The sequence below is a fragment of the Symphalangus syndactylus genome, chromosome 2, assembly GCF_028878055.3.
Source record: "Symphalangus syndactylus isolate Jambi chromosome 2, NHGRI_mSymSyn1-v2.1_pri, whole genome shotgun sequence".
Classification (NCBI taxonomy): domain Eukaryota; kingdom Metazoa; phylum Chordata; class Mammalia; order Primates; family Hylobatidae; genus Symphalangus; species Symphalangus syndactylus.
Window position 1 is genome coordinate 36912908 of NC_072424.2, and position 18001 is coordinate 36930908.

Consider the following 18001-nt stretch of genomic DNA (forward strand, 5'->3'; position numbering starts at 1 on the left):
GGACTTGAATAGACATTTCTCCAAAGAAGATATTCAAGTGGCCAATAAGCACATAAAAAGATGCTCAAGGCCAAGCGCAGTGGCTCACACCTGTAATCTTAATACCTTGAAAGGCCAAGGCACAAGGACGAGACCAGAAGTTTGAGACCAGCCTGGGCAACATACCAAGACCCCATGTCTACAAAGAATATATTAGCGGAGCCTGGAGGCACATGTCTATAGTGCCAGCTACTTGGGAAGCTGAGACGGGTGGATTGCTTGAGCCCAGTGAGCTATGATTGTGCCACTGCATGCCAGCCTGGCTAGAGTGGTTACTATTTAACAAACAAACAAGCAAACAAACAATTCAGTGATACGGTTTGACTATGTCCCCATCCAAATTTAATCTTGAATTGTAGTTCTCATAATCTCCATGGGAGGGACCCGGTGGGAGGTAATTGAATCATGGGGGCGGTTACTCCCATGCTGTTCTCGTGATAGTGAGTGAGTTCTCACGAGATTTGATGGTTTTGTTTTTTGTTTTTTGTTTTTTTTGAGACGGAGTCTCGCTCTGTCGCCCAGACTGGAGTGCAGCGGTGTGATCTCGGCTCACTGCAAGCTCTGCCTTCCGGATTCATGCCATTCTCCTGCTTCAGCCTCCTGAGTAGCTGGGACTACAGGCGCCCGCCATTACGCCCGGCTAATTTTTTTTTTTTTTTTTTTTGTATTTTTGGTAGAGACGGGGTTTCACTGTGTTAGCTAGAATGGTCTCGATCACCTGACCTCGTGATCCGCCCGCCCCGGCCTCCCAAAGTGCTGAGATTACAAGCGTGAGCCACCACACCCTGCCGATGGTTTTATTAATATAAGGGACTTTACCCCTTTGCTCAGGACTTCTACCTCCTGCTGCCATGTGAAGGACATATTTGCTTCACCTTTCACCATGATTGTAAGTTTCCTGAGGCTTCCCCAGCCCTGCAGAACTGTAAGTCAATTAAACCTCTTTCCTTAATAAATTACCCAGTCTTGGGCAGTTCTTTATAGCAGCGTGAGAAGGGACTAATACACTCAGAAAATAACAAGTGTTGGTGAGCATGTGGAGGAATTGGAGCCCTTGTGCACTGTTGGTGGGAATTTAACATGGTATATATTAGATGCTATGGAAAATAGTATTTTATTTATTTATTCCTCAAAAAATAAAAAATAGCCATATGGGTACCATGTGACCTAGCAATTCCACTTCTGGGTATATACACAAACACATTGGAAGCAGGGTAACAAGCAGCAGGGTGTACAAATGTACACCCATGACCATAGCAGCATCATCTACAATAGCCACAAGGTGAGAGTGACCCACGTGTCCATTGATGGATGAATAGATAAATAAATGGGATATATTCATACAATGGAATACTATTCAGCCTTTAAAAGGAAGGAAATTCTGATACATGCTACATCATGGTTTGAGGCTTTTCCTACCCAATTCTGCTTCGTTCCTCATTTATCTTTCACAGGGGTTACTGCCTCCAACCACCAAAATCTTATTTTGTCTCTGCATCTGCTGCCCAGAGGACTCAACTGATACAAAGTTCAATAATGACTCATTTTGCAGGATTTGTCCAGCCTGTCTGAAAACAGAAGCCCTAATTTCTCCTTCTTGTCATTCTACATCTTTCTCTCTCTCTCTTTTTTTTTTTTTTTTTGAGATGGAGTTTCACTCTTATTGCCCAGGCTGGAGTGCAATGGCACCATCTCGGCTCACCTCAACCTCTGCCTTCTGAGTTCAAGCAATTCTCCTGCCTCAGCCTCTCGAGTAGCTGGGATTACAGGCATGCGCCACCACACCCTGCCAATTTTTGTATTTTTAGTAGAGACGGGGTTTCTCCATGTTGGTCAGGCTGGTCTCGAACTCCCGACCTCAGGTGATCCCCTGCCTCATCCTCCTTTGTATATGTATGTAAATCTATGTATGCATATCCCAAAGTGCTGGGATTAGAGGCGTGAGCCACTGCGCCTGGCCCATTCTACATCTTTCTAAACATATTCCTAATATCTTAAATGATAGATTAGTAGCACTCTATTATTATTTTTTTAATTTAAAAAAACTTTTTTTGGTGGGACACGGTGGCTCTCGCCTGTAATCCCAACACTTTGGGAGGCCGAGGCAGGTGGATCACTTGAGGTCAGGAGTTCAAGACCATCCTGGCCAACATGGTGAAAGCGTCTCTACTAAAAATACAAAAATTAGTTGGGTGTGGTGGCGTGTGCCTGTAATCCCAGCTACTTGGGAGGCTGAGGCAGGAGAATAGCTTGAAGCCGGGAGGCAGAGGTTGCAGAGGCACCATCTCGGCTCATTGCAACCTCCACCTCCCAGATTCAAGCAATCCTCCCACCACAGCCTCCTGAGTGTCTAGGATTACAGGTATGTACCACCACACCCCACTAACTTTTTTGTATTTTTAGTAGAGATGGGTTTTCACCATGTTGGCCAGACTGGTCTCAAACTCCTGACCTCAAATGATCCACCTGCCTCGGTCTCCAAAGTGCTGGGATTACAAGCATGAGCCACTGCACCCGGACTGTTAAAAAAAACTTCTGACTTTTGTTCTTGATTAAAGCACTCGATTATTTAGCATTTATTAAATATTCACTGTTTAACATTATTCATGCTAACCTGTATTTGGAGGACTTCCATTTCTTATCTCATTTAATTCTCAGGTGAGTCCTGTGAGATGAGGAAACAGAGTCTTGAAAGGTTAGGTGATGTATCCAAGGTCACGTTGTCAGAGGGTGACAGGTAGTTTATTCAGATCTGGTTTTCACCCCCTCAGAGAGCCCTGCCTTCCTGTCTAGAACCTTCCCTGCCTCAATTATTCTCTATTCCTCTGCCAAATTTTGTATTTCACCATAGCATTTACTGCTGTCTGAAGTCACCATTCTCTGTGTTTATGGAGGACAGAGGGTCTGTCTTACTGACTGCTGTATTCCCAGAACCTAGAACAGAATCCGGCAAAGAGTCATTGAAAGGATGCTCAAACTCACCTTTTTTTTTTTTTTTTTTTTTTTTGAGACAATCTCACTCTGTCACTCAGGCTGGAGTGCAGTGGTGCGATCTCGGCTCACTGCAACCTCCGCCTCCCAGGTTCAAGTGATTCTCCTACCTCAGCCTCCCGAGTAGCCAGAACTACAGGTGCCCACCCCCACGCCCGGCTAATTTTTTTTTTGTATTTTTAGTAGAGATGGGGTTTCACCATGTTGGCCAGGCTGGTCTCGAACTCCTGACTTCAGGTGATACACCCTCCTCGGCCTCCCCAAGTTCTGGGATTACAGGCGTGAGCCACCGCACCGGCTAAACTCACCTTTAAGGCATGTTTATATTCATTGTTTTAAATAATAGGTCACATTTGAATAACACTCTACAGTTTGCAGAAACTGTGTTTCCGCTGGCTGTCACCTCCCTTAGTCATCCTCACAGAAGCCTTTGGGGCAGGCCCAGCACAGGTTACTCCTTCTTCAGGGTCTGCTCAGACTTGCTGGTGCTTCAGCCTGGGATGCCCCCAGTTCTTTGCCTGCATCACTCTCTGCCTCCTTCTATGTCCCTTCCTCAGTAAGGCTGGCCCTGGTCTTGCAGCCCAGGTCAGGAACCCTGCAACATACTCTCTTCTCCCTTTGTAAGTATCTTTGTGGCCCTAATCACAATAGTAGTGAAATCATTATGCCAGTATTTTATGATAGGCTCCCTGACTAGCCAGTGCTCCATGGGGACAGGGCCTTGTCATGCCTGTATACCTCACACACCCCTCACTGTGCCTGACACAGAGTAGGTGCTCATTAGATGTATGTGTATTTGTATATGTATGTATATCTACGTATGCATATAAAATGAATTATTTCCAACAAATAGACTAGGAGATTGAGGCTTTATGGTCTCAGCCAGGGGTTCCCAACCCCCTAGGCCATGGACTGGTACCAGTCCGTGGCCTGTTAGGAACCTGGCTGCACAGCAGGAGGTGAACAGCAGGCATTACTGCCTGAGCTGTACCTCCCATCAGATCAGTGGCGGCATTAGATTCTCATAGGAATGCGATCTCCATTGTGAACTGTGCATGTGAGGGATCTAGGTTGCCCACTCTTTATGAGGATCTAACTAATGATCTGAGGCGGAACAATTTAATCCCAAAACCAGCTCCTCCGCCCCATCCATGGAAAAACTGTCTTCCGTGAAAACTGTTCCTGGTGCCAAAAAGGTTGGGGACCACTGGGCTAAGCCACTGGCTTGAAAACTTTTTGTTAGCTACCTATAGTAGAATGTTTATTGTTCATTATGACCCCAGGAATCATACATACACACGTGTACTTCCCCTTACTGTGGACTAAGCCCTGGTATTTTCTATTCTACTCAATTTATTTTATTCAAACATTTTTTAGAGCCAGGTGCCGTGGCTCACACCTGTAATCCCAGCACTCTGGGAGGCCGAGGAGGGCAGATCACCTAAGGTCAGGAGTTCGATAACAGCGTGGCCAACATGGTGAAACCCCGTTTCTACTAAAAATATAAAAATTAGCCGGGCTTGGTGGCAGGAGTCTGTAATCCCAGCTTCCGGAAGGCTGAGGCAGGAGAATCGCTTGAACCCGGGAGGTGGAGGTTGCAGTGAGCCAAGATTGAGCCGCTGCACTCCAGCCTGGGCAACAGAGCAAGACTCTATCTCAAAAAAAAATTTTTTTTTAGTTCCAATCTATTTCATTGATTTCATGACCCACTAACATCTGTGGAAACTTAGCCAACGTGACTTGTTCAAGGTCACATAACTAGTAGAGTGGTGGAAGCCAGTATTCTCCCACCTGTTACATTCTGGTGGGTTTCTTGCCCTAAGGCAAAACTGAAAGTTTTGTGTCAGTTTTGATAACAAAGGAAAAAATTCATTCTTTTACTTCTCAGTCACAGTTCAGGCAAGGCTGGTCTCACCATCTGCAGGCATTTCAATTAGGTTCGTCGAGGTACTTCAGCTTTATGCAATGTAGCTGTCCAGAAGGTTCCTCCTAGAAGCTCCAATGGAAAAGCTTTAGTCCTAATGGGTGGCACACCCAGACTTGCTGGAATTCTCATCCGAATTACACAAAACATTAACATATGGACAAAGGCACATGGCATATTAAATGATTTACTGGGGTCAAAGATCAAGTCAATGGCAGGCCTAACGTTAACCTGCCGCACATCCTCAGAGTCTGCTGGGCTAAGACACAGGGAAGCCTTGGCTAGGCTGGGCCCAGCAGCCCGGACCTGGTCAGTCATCAGCAAGTTAATCTACAACGGCACCTTCTTTTCCTACCAGAGGGAGGTTTCACTTGAACTTTTGGGAGAACTGCCTTCTTGGAATCCAGATTCCTCTGCTTCAGAGGCTAATTTAGCTGGTGTTGGATGCAAAAGCCTAGAGAAAGCCAAAACTTGTTTATTTGTTCTTTTATTCCTGGATTTATAATTTGACCTAATATACTGTACGTCTGTACATGTGTTGATCTCAGAAAATGTTTGAGCTTGCCTGCTGCTCAGGCCACGTTGGCAGACAGCTGTTAAAGCCATCAGCAATGTTTGCTTCCAGTTACAAAAGAAAACATTCTCTATTTGGGGCTATGTTGTTGTTTTTTTCTTTCCTGATTTAAAAGGGGAAGTATGTTTCCCAGTAGAGATGTGGGGCTGCCCCCATCCCCTTCTAGGGCTAAGAATGACTAAGAAAATTTTTCAGCACACCTGGCTCATCATCTTTCTAATATTCATACTCTTTTTCTCTCCCTGTGGAAATATCCTTAGGGGCTTTGGTTTGAAATTATTTGAGCAACTGAGCAGGTTTCTCTCCTTTCCCTGGGGACACCAGTTTATGGTTTAACATCTCCCTCAAACTCCGGTGTGTTTTTGGCTAAGAAAGACTCGGGTTTTGTCCCATTATCAGGTGCACTGACAAAATAACTGCTGATGGGGTAAGAAAACACGAGCAGTTCTAACCCCTGCCCAGAACCTTTGAAAGAATGCACAAACTCTGACCTTGCTTTGGTGCTTTGGAGAGACCATCTGGGGAAAACTTCATTTCCAAAAATATATATGAATTTGAGAGTTCCTCTGGCTGGGATGGAGGAAAAGCCATATGGTAAATGGCGGCAGGGGAGGGTCACATATGCAAATATTTGTTTCAGAGAAAGCAACTCCAATCAGAGTTGTCCATGATACGTCCACCCTTGAATGCCTGACCGGTGCACTGGGGAGGAGGAGGGAAAGAGTAGAGATAAAGGGGAATGAAGAACAGAGAAGCCAGACAATGGCCGGGCAACAGGCCACAAAGGCAGGACACTTGCTGTAGGCTGGAGGTACCATTGGAAATGTCAGACCGAAGTTCAGGAACCAGCTGGAAGCAAAAGAGGCAGGAAGGTTTGAAAATGAGGAATGGAAGTCTCTGAGGAAAATTTGGCTGCCTAAATGAGAGAGGCTTGGAGAAAAAAAAAAATGTCAACAAATAGTACCTCAGAGGAATCCAGTGACTATTAGAACCGCTCAAAAATCCATTTTGACTCAAAATTGAAGATGAGGTCTGGGCTACTCCATGGAAAGGTCTCAACAACCCCAGGATTTCTGGTTAAAAGGCACAGTCAAGCTGAAACCGCGTTTCACTTGAACCACGTGACTCCAAGAAATAAGGCTTATAAATGTTATCTCTTTTTTTAAAATTTCAAATCCTAGCCAGGCACAGTGGCTCACACCTGTAATTCCACTTTGGGAGGCCAAAACAGGAGGAATCCCTTGAGCTCAGGAGTTCAAGACCAGCCCGGGCAACATAACAAGACCCCATCTCTATAAAAAAAAATAATAATTTTTTTTTCCAACAAGCCAGGCATGGTGGCATGCACCTGTAGTCCTAGTTACTTGTGAGGCTGAGGTGAGGATTGTTTGAGCTCAGGAGGTGGGGCCTGCAGTGAGCTATGATCATGCCACTGCACTCCAGCCTGGGTGACAGAGCAAGACCCTGTCTCAAAAATAATAATAATAATAAATAAAATAAAATAAAATTAAATTAAATTCAAATCCCAATTGTTCATTGCTGGTATTTAGTATATGACAGCAACTGGCTTTTGTATATTGATCTTGTAACATGGACTCTCTCTCCATTTATTTAGATCTCTGATTTTCTTCACCAGTAGTTTTTCTCATATAGATCCTGTATTTATTTTGTTAGATTTGGGCCTAAGTGGTTTTTGTTTTGTTTTGATTTTTGTTGGTGCTATTGTAAATGGTATTTTTTTTACATTTCAAATTCCAGTTGTTCCTTGCTGGTCTTTAGGAAAGCATAAGACACAAGGCTTTTTTCTTCTTAACTGCCATTCTGAGTTTGTACCCAAAACCACTCCTAGTGAGGGAGAGCTGGGGCAGGATGGGTCAGTAATCACAGCTGTCCCCTTCCCGTCTTTCCCTCCCCTTCACTCTGTAAATGTTTGTTTATTTCATTTGACTGAGTTGATGTTATGCTAAAGAACAGCCAGGGAGGCGAGGTACTGTTAAGAAACAGGGGAAAATTCTAAGTCCCAAGGTTAAGATCACTGGAGAAGAGATGTTTGAACTGTTAGTGTTTGAGACAGAATGGAGAGTGTGGGAAAATTAATAGGAATAGCATAGTGAGAGAGAGAGAGGGGATTTCACCAAATGAGGTGGGGAGGCTGGGCAAGGTGGCTCATGCCTGTCATCCTAGCACTTTAGGAGGCTGAAATGGGCAGATTGCTTGAGCCTAGGAGTTTGAAACCAGCCTGGGCAACATGGTGACACCTCATCTCTACAAAAAAATACAAAATTAGCTGGGTGTGGTGGTGCATAACTGTAGTCTCAGTTATTCGGGAGGCTGAGGTGAGAGGATCGCTGAAGTCCAGGAGGCAGATGTTGCAGTGAGCTGAGATTGCACCACTGCACTCCAACCTGGGTGACAAACTCTGTCTCAAAAAAAAGATGGGGAAATAGACACCTGGTAAATATGATACCTAGGGTTACATGTAACAATCTACAAAAATAGTATATGAATTGAGTTCAAACTCCCATTTTTGGCCCAGAATAGAGTATAAATAAGTTTTTTTTGTTTTTTATTTTTATTGTTTTAAATAGAGATGGGGGTCTCACTATGTTGCCCAGGCTTGTCCCAAACTCCTGAGCTCAAGCAATCCTCCTGCCTTGGCCTCCCAAAGTGCTAGGATTATAGGCAAGAGCATGGCCTAAGTCATTGCTGTTACTGTTTATGCCAATGCCTGTTTCAGAAAAATAAGAAGATTGCAAATGTGATAGTCTCTGTGCAACTTGGAGTTTGCTGTTGATATGAGGCTTATTGGTTGTGAGAAAGTAGGACTTTCTGTGGAAATTGGGATGAGAAAAATTGAGAAGATTCTGTACCTCACCCTTTTACTCAAGTGCCTGGCAAGTTACTTAGGAAGTAGTGTTCAATAAATGCATATTGAACAAATCTGGAAGCAACTAGGCAACTTTGATCTTAGCATCCAAGTGTGGGATGGTGGGGACAGAGTTGAGTTTAAGCAACTGTTATCAACAGAATCTACAGTAACAGTTAAGTCAGGATTCATTTGGCTTCCAAGAGTTGTTTGTTTGTTTTTAAGACACTTTTGGCCTGGTATGGTGGCTCAGCCTGTAATCCCAGCACTTCTTTCGTGGGGCAAGGCAGGAGGATTGCTTGAGCCCAGGGGTTCAAGACTAGCCTGGGCAACATAGCAAGGTCTCATCACTAAAAAAATAAAAAATTAGCTGGGTATGATGGCACATGCCTGTAGTCCCAGCTACTCAGGAAGCTAAGGTGGGAGGATTGCTTTAGCCTAGGAGGTTGAGGTTACAGAGAACTGTGATCATGCCACTGTACTTCAGCTTGGGTGACAGAGCGAGACCCTGCCTCAAAACAAAAACAAAAACAAAAAATGAAACACACACACAAAGTAAAGAAAAGAAAATAATTTTTTTTTAGAGACAGGGTCTCGCCATATTGCCCAGGCTGGCCTTCAACTCCTGGCCTCATGCATTCCCTCCCACACTGGCCTCCAAAAAAGTGCTGGGATTGCAGCCTGAACCACCACACCAGGCTGGCTTCTAAGAGTTTTTAATGAGACAAAGGGTAGAGCTATACTCTGTACAAAAAGGATGTTGCTTACTCAGTGACCAAGGAAGCTGAGAGACATGGTTCTGCCTTGGATTGCAGGTGAACTATCTGTGGATTCACACCTTCCCTAAGTCTAAAGAATGTCTGCTGAGCTGTCAGGATGAAATGTGTAGCTGGGAGGTATGCGGGTGTGCTAGAGAACCGGGTAGTGATAGGATGTCCTACAAAATCTCTTCTAATCAGAATCACCTGTGATTCTTTTGGATTGTGTACAGCTGTACTCCAAGATGCCCTTGAGCTGTGGTGAAAGTTGTGCCCTTTGCTGGAGGAAGTCTAGTTCATGGTGGCCAAAGGGGGACACCTCCTGGGGTGCCAGAGCCACGGCTTGGAGGAGAAGTCCCTGAGCCTTAAGGGGTAGGGACAGAAGGTCACCAAAGAGAAAATAAGTGTAGTAGGGGAAACATTTCTAAGAGATCTGCTCTGAGTCACAATTAATTAAGGTGTAGGGGAAAGGGCACCTTCTTACCAAATGCCCAGGTGTCATTCTGGGCCCCAAGAAAATAATTTACACAAGTTTCTCACCTGGAGCATTTCCCCAAGAACTGGCATATTGTTTTTGTTCCTTTCATGCCTCCAAAAACACTGAAGAGGTTTCTTTAGGTGGTTACTATACCCAAGAACACCGGCATTTTTTTCTTAGGCAAGGACCTCAAATTCAACCATAATACTACTTTAGAGACTAACAAATGTCATGAACAGTTAAATACAGAAGGAGGTTTTATGATGTGAGGCCATGAGCATGAACTTTGCAAGCAGTAGATCTGAGTTCAGTTTCCCGTTTTTCTGTACATTAGCTTTGTGTCCTTGGACAAATCACTTGACCTTTCTTAGTCTTTGAGAAATAGGGATGATGAGAGTAATAATATCCTTTCTGTTAACTTTACAGGCTACTGTTGTAAGCTGGGAGGTGCTGTGCATTCATTTTAATTATTGTTGGGACAAACTGATATCAGGGCTCTCTGAAAACTGCCTCAGGAGAGAGTCCATTTAGAAGGACTGATGCAAGCCTTATGGACCTACTGACACAGGTAGGTCATGAAGCACAGGGAAAGTGAAAAGGGTGAGCATAAATACTTAGGGCCAGGCACAGTGGCTCACGCCAGTAATCCCAGCAATTTGGGAGACCGAGGCAGGCAGATCCCTTGAGGTCAGGAGTCTGAGACTAGCCTGGCCAACATAGTGAAACCCTGTCTCTACTAAAAATACAAAAACAAGCCAGATGTGGTGGTGTGCTCCTGTAATCTCAGCTACTTGGGAGCCTGAGGCAGGAGAATCCCTTGAATCTGGGAGGTGGATTGCAGTGAGCTGAGATCACACCACTACACTCAAGCCTGAGCAACAGAGTGAGACTCCGTCGCAAAAATAAATAAATACATAAATACTTAGCATTTACTATGTGGGAAACACTCTTGATATGGAGGTGGAAAAGTGGGGTTGGGGGAAGAAACAGTAGATAGTAGATAGTTAGCCGGGCGTGGTGGTTCACGCCTGTAATCCTAGCACTTTGGGAGGCTGAGGTGGGCGGATCACGAGGTCAGGAGTTTGAGACCAGCCTGGCCAACATAGTGAAACCCCATCTCTACTAATAATACAAAAAATTAGCCGGTCATGGTGGCAGGCGCCTGTCATCCCAGCTACTTGGGAGGCTGAGGCAGGGAATCGTTTGAATCTGGGAGTTGGAGGTTGTAGTCAGCCAAGATCTGCCATTGCACTCCAGCCTGGGCGACAGTGGGAGAATCCGTCTTTAAAAAAAAAAAAAAGAAAAGAAATAGATAGTAGAAAGTTTGCCTCCTTGACAGGTCACTTGGAGAAGAAAAATACACTGTAAAAAGTATAACCAATACTAGGTAGTACTGACCAATGCCAAATCAACAGAATAGCCAGGGAGTGCTTAGGACTGGTGTGGGAAGGCTTTCAAGAGGGATAAAACATACTTGCTTTGATGGATGGGCAGGATTCAGATAAAAGAAGACTTTTCCAGAAAGAGAACAGTTTGGAGCAAAGGCTCAGAGGCCAGACAAACAAGACCTTTGTGTTACCTATCAAGCACTCAGTATATATCCAACATTGAGCTAGCTTCTTTTACATTCTGTTGTCCAGTTTAACATATACATAATAGTACAACAAATTAGGCTTCGTTATCCCTATTTTACAAATGAGGAAACCGAAGCTCAGCAAGATTCAGTATTTTCCCCAGGGTCCTAATAAAGCAATGGCAGACCCAGGGTTCAAATACACATTGTCTATCTCCAAGTCCAAAGATTTTTCCAGAATATATGCTGCTTGTTTGGCATAAAGGAAATAGGTCAGTTTGGATGGAATGGAAGGCTTCATGCTGGGGTAGTCAGATGCAGAGAGGTCAGGGGAAACCAGAATACTGAGTGCTAGGCAAGAGGGTTTGGATTGACCAGGAAGCCCTTAGGTGGCTCAAGGTATCTGAGTAATAGAGTGACATAACTGAAGTTTGTCCAGGATTCCCAAGTCTAAGGCTTTGTCAGGGCATAAGCTATACCAATTAATGATTAGTTCTGGGCCGGGCATGGTGGCTCTCACCTGAAATCCCAGCACTCTGGGAGGCAGAGGTGGAGGCTGGTGGATCATTTGAGGTCAGGAGTTTGAGACCAGCCTTGCCAAAATGGCAAAACCCCATCTTCACTAAAAATACAAAAATTAGCGGGGTGTGGCGGCACACTCCTGTAGTCCCAGTGCATGCCTGTAGTCCCAGCTACTTGGGAGGCTGAGGCGGGAGAATCGCTTGAACCCAGGAGACAGAGGTTGCAGTGAGCCGAGATCGCACCACTATACTCCAGCCTGGGTGACAGAGGGAGACTCCGTCTCAAAAAAAAAAAAAAAAAAAGAAAATTAGTTCCAAAGGGAGAAAGCTACTACCCTGTCATTTATTCTTGGATGTTTCCTCCTATTGAAGTTATTTTTCAGTTAATTTTCTCATTTGTGTTATTCTTGGGTACTCTTAAATACTTCTGCAACTTCCAGCACAGAGATAGCATCATATTTCAGTAGTGGACAAAGTGAGAAGGATTTAGATTGGTTCTGGATCCAGTAGTGAACTGCAGAGAAGAAAGTACACACACACAGACTATTTTAGCACCCCAAGTACCACTGAATCTAGCTTTCCATTAAGAGGCTCCTACATTCTTTTCCTAAGCTGAAGGTTTCAATGTAGGTCAATGGTGAAAGACAAATTGTTGGAGGACTAACAGACAATGCTCACTCTTTACATTGTGTGTGGGAATTTCTCAGCTGATTCAATAGATGTTTGCTTGGGTGTTAAGCATGTAACAGCAGTAGCAATTCCTTCTGTCCTCCCATCCCTTTTTTAAACTTCATTTTAAAATGGACATTGATTTCAAAACTTTAAAAAAGTTTATGCGCGATGACGCAGCAATATCACTGTTAGGAATTTATAAGCAAATGTAAAGCAAAGTATAAAATGTGAATACGCAGCACTCTTATAATGCCAAACATTTGGAAACACCTAAGTTTCTAATAATAGAGAACTGGTTGAGTAAGTTATGGCACATCTTATTCAGTGAAATGCTGCAAAGGCAATAAGATGACATTGTTGAAGAACTTTTTTTTTTTTTTTTTTTTTGCGACAGTTTTGCTATTTTTGCCCAGCTTGGAGTGCAATGGTGCCATCTTGGCTCACCGCAACCTCCGCCTCCCCGGTTCAAGCGATTCTCCTGCCTCAGCCTCTTGAGTAGCTGGGATTACAGGCGTGCACCACCACGGCCAGCTAATTTTTGTATTTTTAGTAGAGATGGGGTTTCTCCATGTTGGTCAGGCTGGTCTCAAACTCCCAACCTCAGGTGATCCCCCGCCTCAGCTTCCCAAAGTGCTGGGATCACAGGCGAAAGCCACCGCGCCCAGCCCTGAAGAACACTTAATGATGTAGAAAAATGTTAACATTATGTTAGTCACAGTTTAGGCCATTGTTTGTTTGTTTGTTTGTTTATTTATTTATTTATTTTGAGACAGGATCTTGCTCTGTCACCCAGGCTGGAGTGCAGCGGCACAATCTCAGCTCACTGCAACTTCCGCCTCCCAGGTTTGAGTGATTCTCCCACCTCAGCCTCCTGTGTAGCTGGGATTACAAGTGTGTGCCACCATGACCTGGCTAATTTTTGTATTTTTAGTAGAGACTAAGTTTCACCATATTGGCCAGGCTGGTCTCGAACTCCTGACCTCACGTGATCCACCAGCCTTGGCCTCCCCAAGTGCTGGGATTACAGGCATGAGCCACTGTGCCAAGCCTCACTGTTCAATTTTTAAAAGTATATAACCACTTCACATCCATTATAATAAAAACAAAACATGTGGGCAGAGGGCTCACACCTATAATCCCAGCACTTTGGAAGGCCAAGGCAGGAGGATAGCTTGAGCTCAGGAGTTCGAGACTAGCTTGGGCAACAAAGTGAGACCTCATCTCTACAAAAACACAAACATTAGCCAGGTGTGGTGGTGTGTGCCAGTGGTCCCAGCTACATGGGAGGCTGAGGCAGGAGGATCACTTGAGCCCAGGAGGCCGATGCTACAGTGAGACATATATTGCGCCACTGCACTCCAGCCTTGGCAATAGAGCAATACCTTGTCTCAAAAACAAAAAACAAAAAAACACAGGGCTTGGTCTTTGGCTTACATCTGTAATCCTAGCACTTTGGGAGGCTGAGGCCGGCAAGACCAGCTTGGGCAACATGGCAAAAACCCATCTCTACAAAAAATACAAAAAATTAGCCAGGTGTGGTGGTGCGCACCTGTAGTCCCAGCTACAGGAGGCTGTGGTGGGAGGATCATTTGAGCCCAGGAAGTTGAGGCTGCAGTGAGCCGTGATCATGCCACTGCACTCCAGCCTGGGCGAGTGAGACCCTGTCTCAAAACAAAACAAAACAAGAAAACAACGTGTTGGCATGGATACGGAGAAATAGAAACCCTTGTATAATGCTGGTGGAAATGTAAAATGGTGCCTCTGCTGTGGAAAACCGTATGGTGGTTTCTCAGAAAATTAAACATATAATTACCATGTGATTCAGCAATTCCACTTCTGAGTATGTACACAAAAGAACTGAAAGCAGGGACTCGAACAGCTGTTTGTATGCCAATATTTATAGCAGCATACTTCACAGTAGGCAAAAGGTGGAAAAACCTGAATGTCCATTAACAGATGAATGGATAAACAAAATGTGCTAAATACATACAATGGGGTATTGTTTAGCCTTTAAAGGGAATGATCAGATACATGCTACAACATGGATGAACCTTGAAGACATTATGCTAAGTAAAATAAGCCAAACACAAAAGACAAATATTGTATGATTTCACTGAAATGAGGTATCTAAAATAGTCAAATACATAGATACAGAAAGCAGAACAGTGGTTACCAGGGATTGGGGGGTGTGGGGTGGAATAGGGAGTCATTGTTTACTGTGTATAGAACTTCTATCTGGGAGGATGAAAAAGTCCTGTAGATATTAGTGATGATCATACTAACAATGTGGATGTATTTAACGCTACTGAGCTGTATACTTAAAAATGGTTAGAAGGGTAAATTTTATGTTATGTATATTTTACCACAATAAAAAAAATTAATTTTTGTTGTTGTTGAGACAGGGTCTCCCAGGCTGGAGCGCAGTGGCACAATCATGGCCCACTGCAGCCTCGACCTCGTGGGCTCAAGTGATCCTCCCATCTCAGTCACTCGAATAGCTGGGACTACAGGTGCATGCCACCACACCTAGCTAATTTTTGTATTTTCTATAAAGACGGGGTTTAGCCATGTTGCCCAGGCTGGTCTTGAACTCCTGGGCTCCACTGGCTCTGGCTTCCTAAAGTGTTGGGATTACAGGCATGAGCCACCACACCATTCCTTAATTTTTATAGTACATTTTAAATTTAATGTAGTACACTGAAGACTACAAAACATTAATGAAAGAAATTGAAGAAGGTGGCAGGGCACAGTGGCTCATGCCTGTAATCCCAGCACACTGGGAGGCAGGGGAGGGTGGATCACTTGAGGTCAGGAGTTCAAGACCATCCTGCCCAACATGGTGAAACCCTATCTCTACTAAAAATACAAAAATTAGCCGGATGTGGTGATGTGCACCTGTAATCCCAGCTACTCGGGAGGGGAGAATTGCTTGAGCCCAGGAGGCAGAGGTTGCAGCGAGCCGAGATCGCACCACTGCACTCCAGTCTTGACGACAGAGTGAGACTCGGTCTCAAAAAAAAGAAATTGAAGAAGACACAAGTAAATGGAAAGATATCCTGTGTTCACAGATTGGAAGAATTAATGTTGTTAAAATGTCCACTTTGGGGCCGTGTGTGGTGGCTCACGCCTGTAATCACAGCACTTTTGGAGGCCAAGGCGGGCAGAACACAAAGTCAGGAGTTCAAGACCAGCCTGGCCAGCGTGGTGAAACCCTGTCTCTACTAAAAATACAAAAAGTTAGCTGGGCATGGTGGCACGTGCCTGTAGTCCCACCTACTCAGGAGGCTGAGGCAGGAAAATTGCTTAAACCCAGCAGGCAGAGGTTGCAGTGAGCCGAGATTGCGCCACTGCACTCCAGCCTGGGCAACAGAGCAAGACTCTGTCCAAAAAGAAAAAAAAAAAATGTCCATACTACCCAAGTGATCTACAGATTCAATGTAATCCCTATCAATATTCCAATGACATTTTTTACAGAAATAGAACAATCCCGAAATTCATATGGAACCACAAAAGACCCTGAATAACCAAAGCAATCTTGAGCAAAAAGAACAAAGCTGGAGGCACCACCCTACCGGATTTCAAAATCTACTGCAAAGCTATAGTAATCAGCCGGGTTGGGTGGCTCACATCTGGAATCCCAACAATTTGGGAGGCTGAGGCAGAAGGATTGCTTGAAGCCAGGAGTTCGAAACCAGCCTGGACAACATAGGGAGACCTTGTCTCTACCAAAATAAATAAGTTCAAGACCAGCCTGGGCAACATAGGGAGATCTTGTCTCTACCAAAATAAATAAATAAATAAATAAATAAAATAAAATAAAAATTAGCCAGGCATGGTGGCACATGCCTGTGGACCCAGCTACTTGGGAAGCTGAAATGGGAGGATCACTTATGCCTGGGAGGTTGAGGCTACAGTGAGCCATGATTTCATCACTGCACTCCAGCTTGGTCAAAAGAGTGAGACCCTGTTTTAAAACAAACAAAACAAAACAAAACAAACAAACAAACAGAACAGACACATAGACCAATGGAACAGAATAGAGAGCCCAGAAAGAAATCTATACATTTACGGTCAATTGATTTTTATTTATTTATCTACTTACTTATTTTTATACAGATGAGGTCTCGCTATGTTGTCCAGGCTAGTCCCGAACTCCTGGGCTCAAGTGTTCCTGCCTTGGCCTCCCAAAGTGTTGGGATTACAGGCACGGGCCACTGTACCTGGCTCAACTGATTTTTGACAAAAATGCTAAGAACCACACAATCGGGAAAGGGCAGTCTTTTCAAATAAATGGTGGTGGGAAAACTGAATATCCATATGCAGAAGGATGTAATTAGACCTTCATCTCACACCCTATACAAAAATTAACTCAAAATGGATAAAAGACTTAAACGTAAGACTGGAAACTATAAAACTACTAGAAAAAAAAAAAAACGGGGAAAAGCTCTGTGACATGGGTCTGTGCAGTGATTTTTTTGGATATGACCCCAAAAGCACAGGCAACGAAAGCAAAAATGGACAAATTGGATTACATGAGACTAAAAAGCTTCTGCACAGTAAGGAAAACAATCACCAGAGTGATGAAAGACTGTATTTGCAAGCCACACTTCTGATAAAGGGTTAATATCCAAAACATATAAGGAATTTGGCCAGGTGTAGTGGCTCATGGCTGTAATCCCAGCACTTTGAGAGGCCAAGGTAGAAGGATTGCTTGAGCCCAGGAGTTTGAGGCTATAGTAAGCCATGATCATGCCACTGCATTCCAGCCTGGGCGACCCTGTCTCTAAAAGAAAAATTAAACAATTTAAACAAATAAATAAAATATAAAAGAATTCAAATAACTCAATAGTAAGAAAACAAATAACCTGATTCAAAAATGGGAAAAGAAGCCCCAATAGACATTTCTTAACAGAAGACATACAAATGGCCAACAGGTATATGAAAAAATGTTCAACATCACTAATCATCAGGGAAATGCAAACTGAAACCACAATGAGATGCCACCTCACACCAGTCAGAATGGCCATTATAAAAAATGAAAGATAATTGTCGATGAGGATGTAGAAAAGGGAATCTTTGTGCACTGTTGGTGGGAATGTAAATTAGTACAATCATTATGGAAAACAGTATGGAGCTTCCTCCTCAGAATTAAAATTGGAACTACCAGCCGGGTGCAGTAGTTGTAATCCCAGCACTTTGGGAGGCCAAGGCAGGAGGATCACCTGAGGTCGGGAGTTCGAGACCAGCCTGACCAACATGGAGAAACCCCGTCTCTACTAAAAATACAAAAATTAGCCAGATGTGGTGACACGCATCTGTAATCCCAGCTACTCGGGAGGCTGAGGCAGGAGAATTGCTTGAACCCAGGAGGCAGAGGTTGTGGTGAGCCAAGATCATACCATTGCACTCCAGCCTGGGCAACAAGAGCAAAAACTCCGTCTCAAAAAAAAAAAAAAAAAATTGGAACTACCATATATCTAGCAACCCCACTACTGGGTATACATCCAAAGGATATAAAATCATCATGTTGAAGAGATATCTGTACCCCCTTCCCGCCCCTGCCCTGTTCACAATAGCCAAGATATGGAATCAACCAAAGTGTCCA

At 44.0% G+C, this 18001-nt stretch overlaps 1 long non-coding RNA gene across 1 annotated transcript in view; it reads left to right on the forward strand.

Annotated features, from left to right (window-relative positions):
- The first annotated feature begins 518 nt into the window (after positions 1-518).
- LOC129467135 (uncharacterized) overlaps positions 519-18001 on the forward strand; it is a 29173-nt gene continuing 11690 nt past the window's right edge. Inside the window, exon 1 of the long non-coding RNA XR_008652272.2 lies at positions 519-964. This is a non-coding gene — a long non-coding RNA (uncharacterized lncRNA). The remainder of the gene's footprint in view (positions 965-18001) is intronic.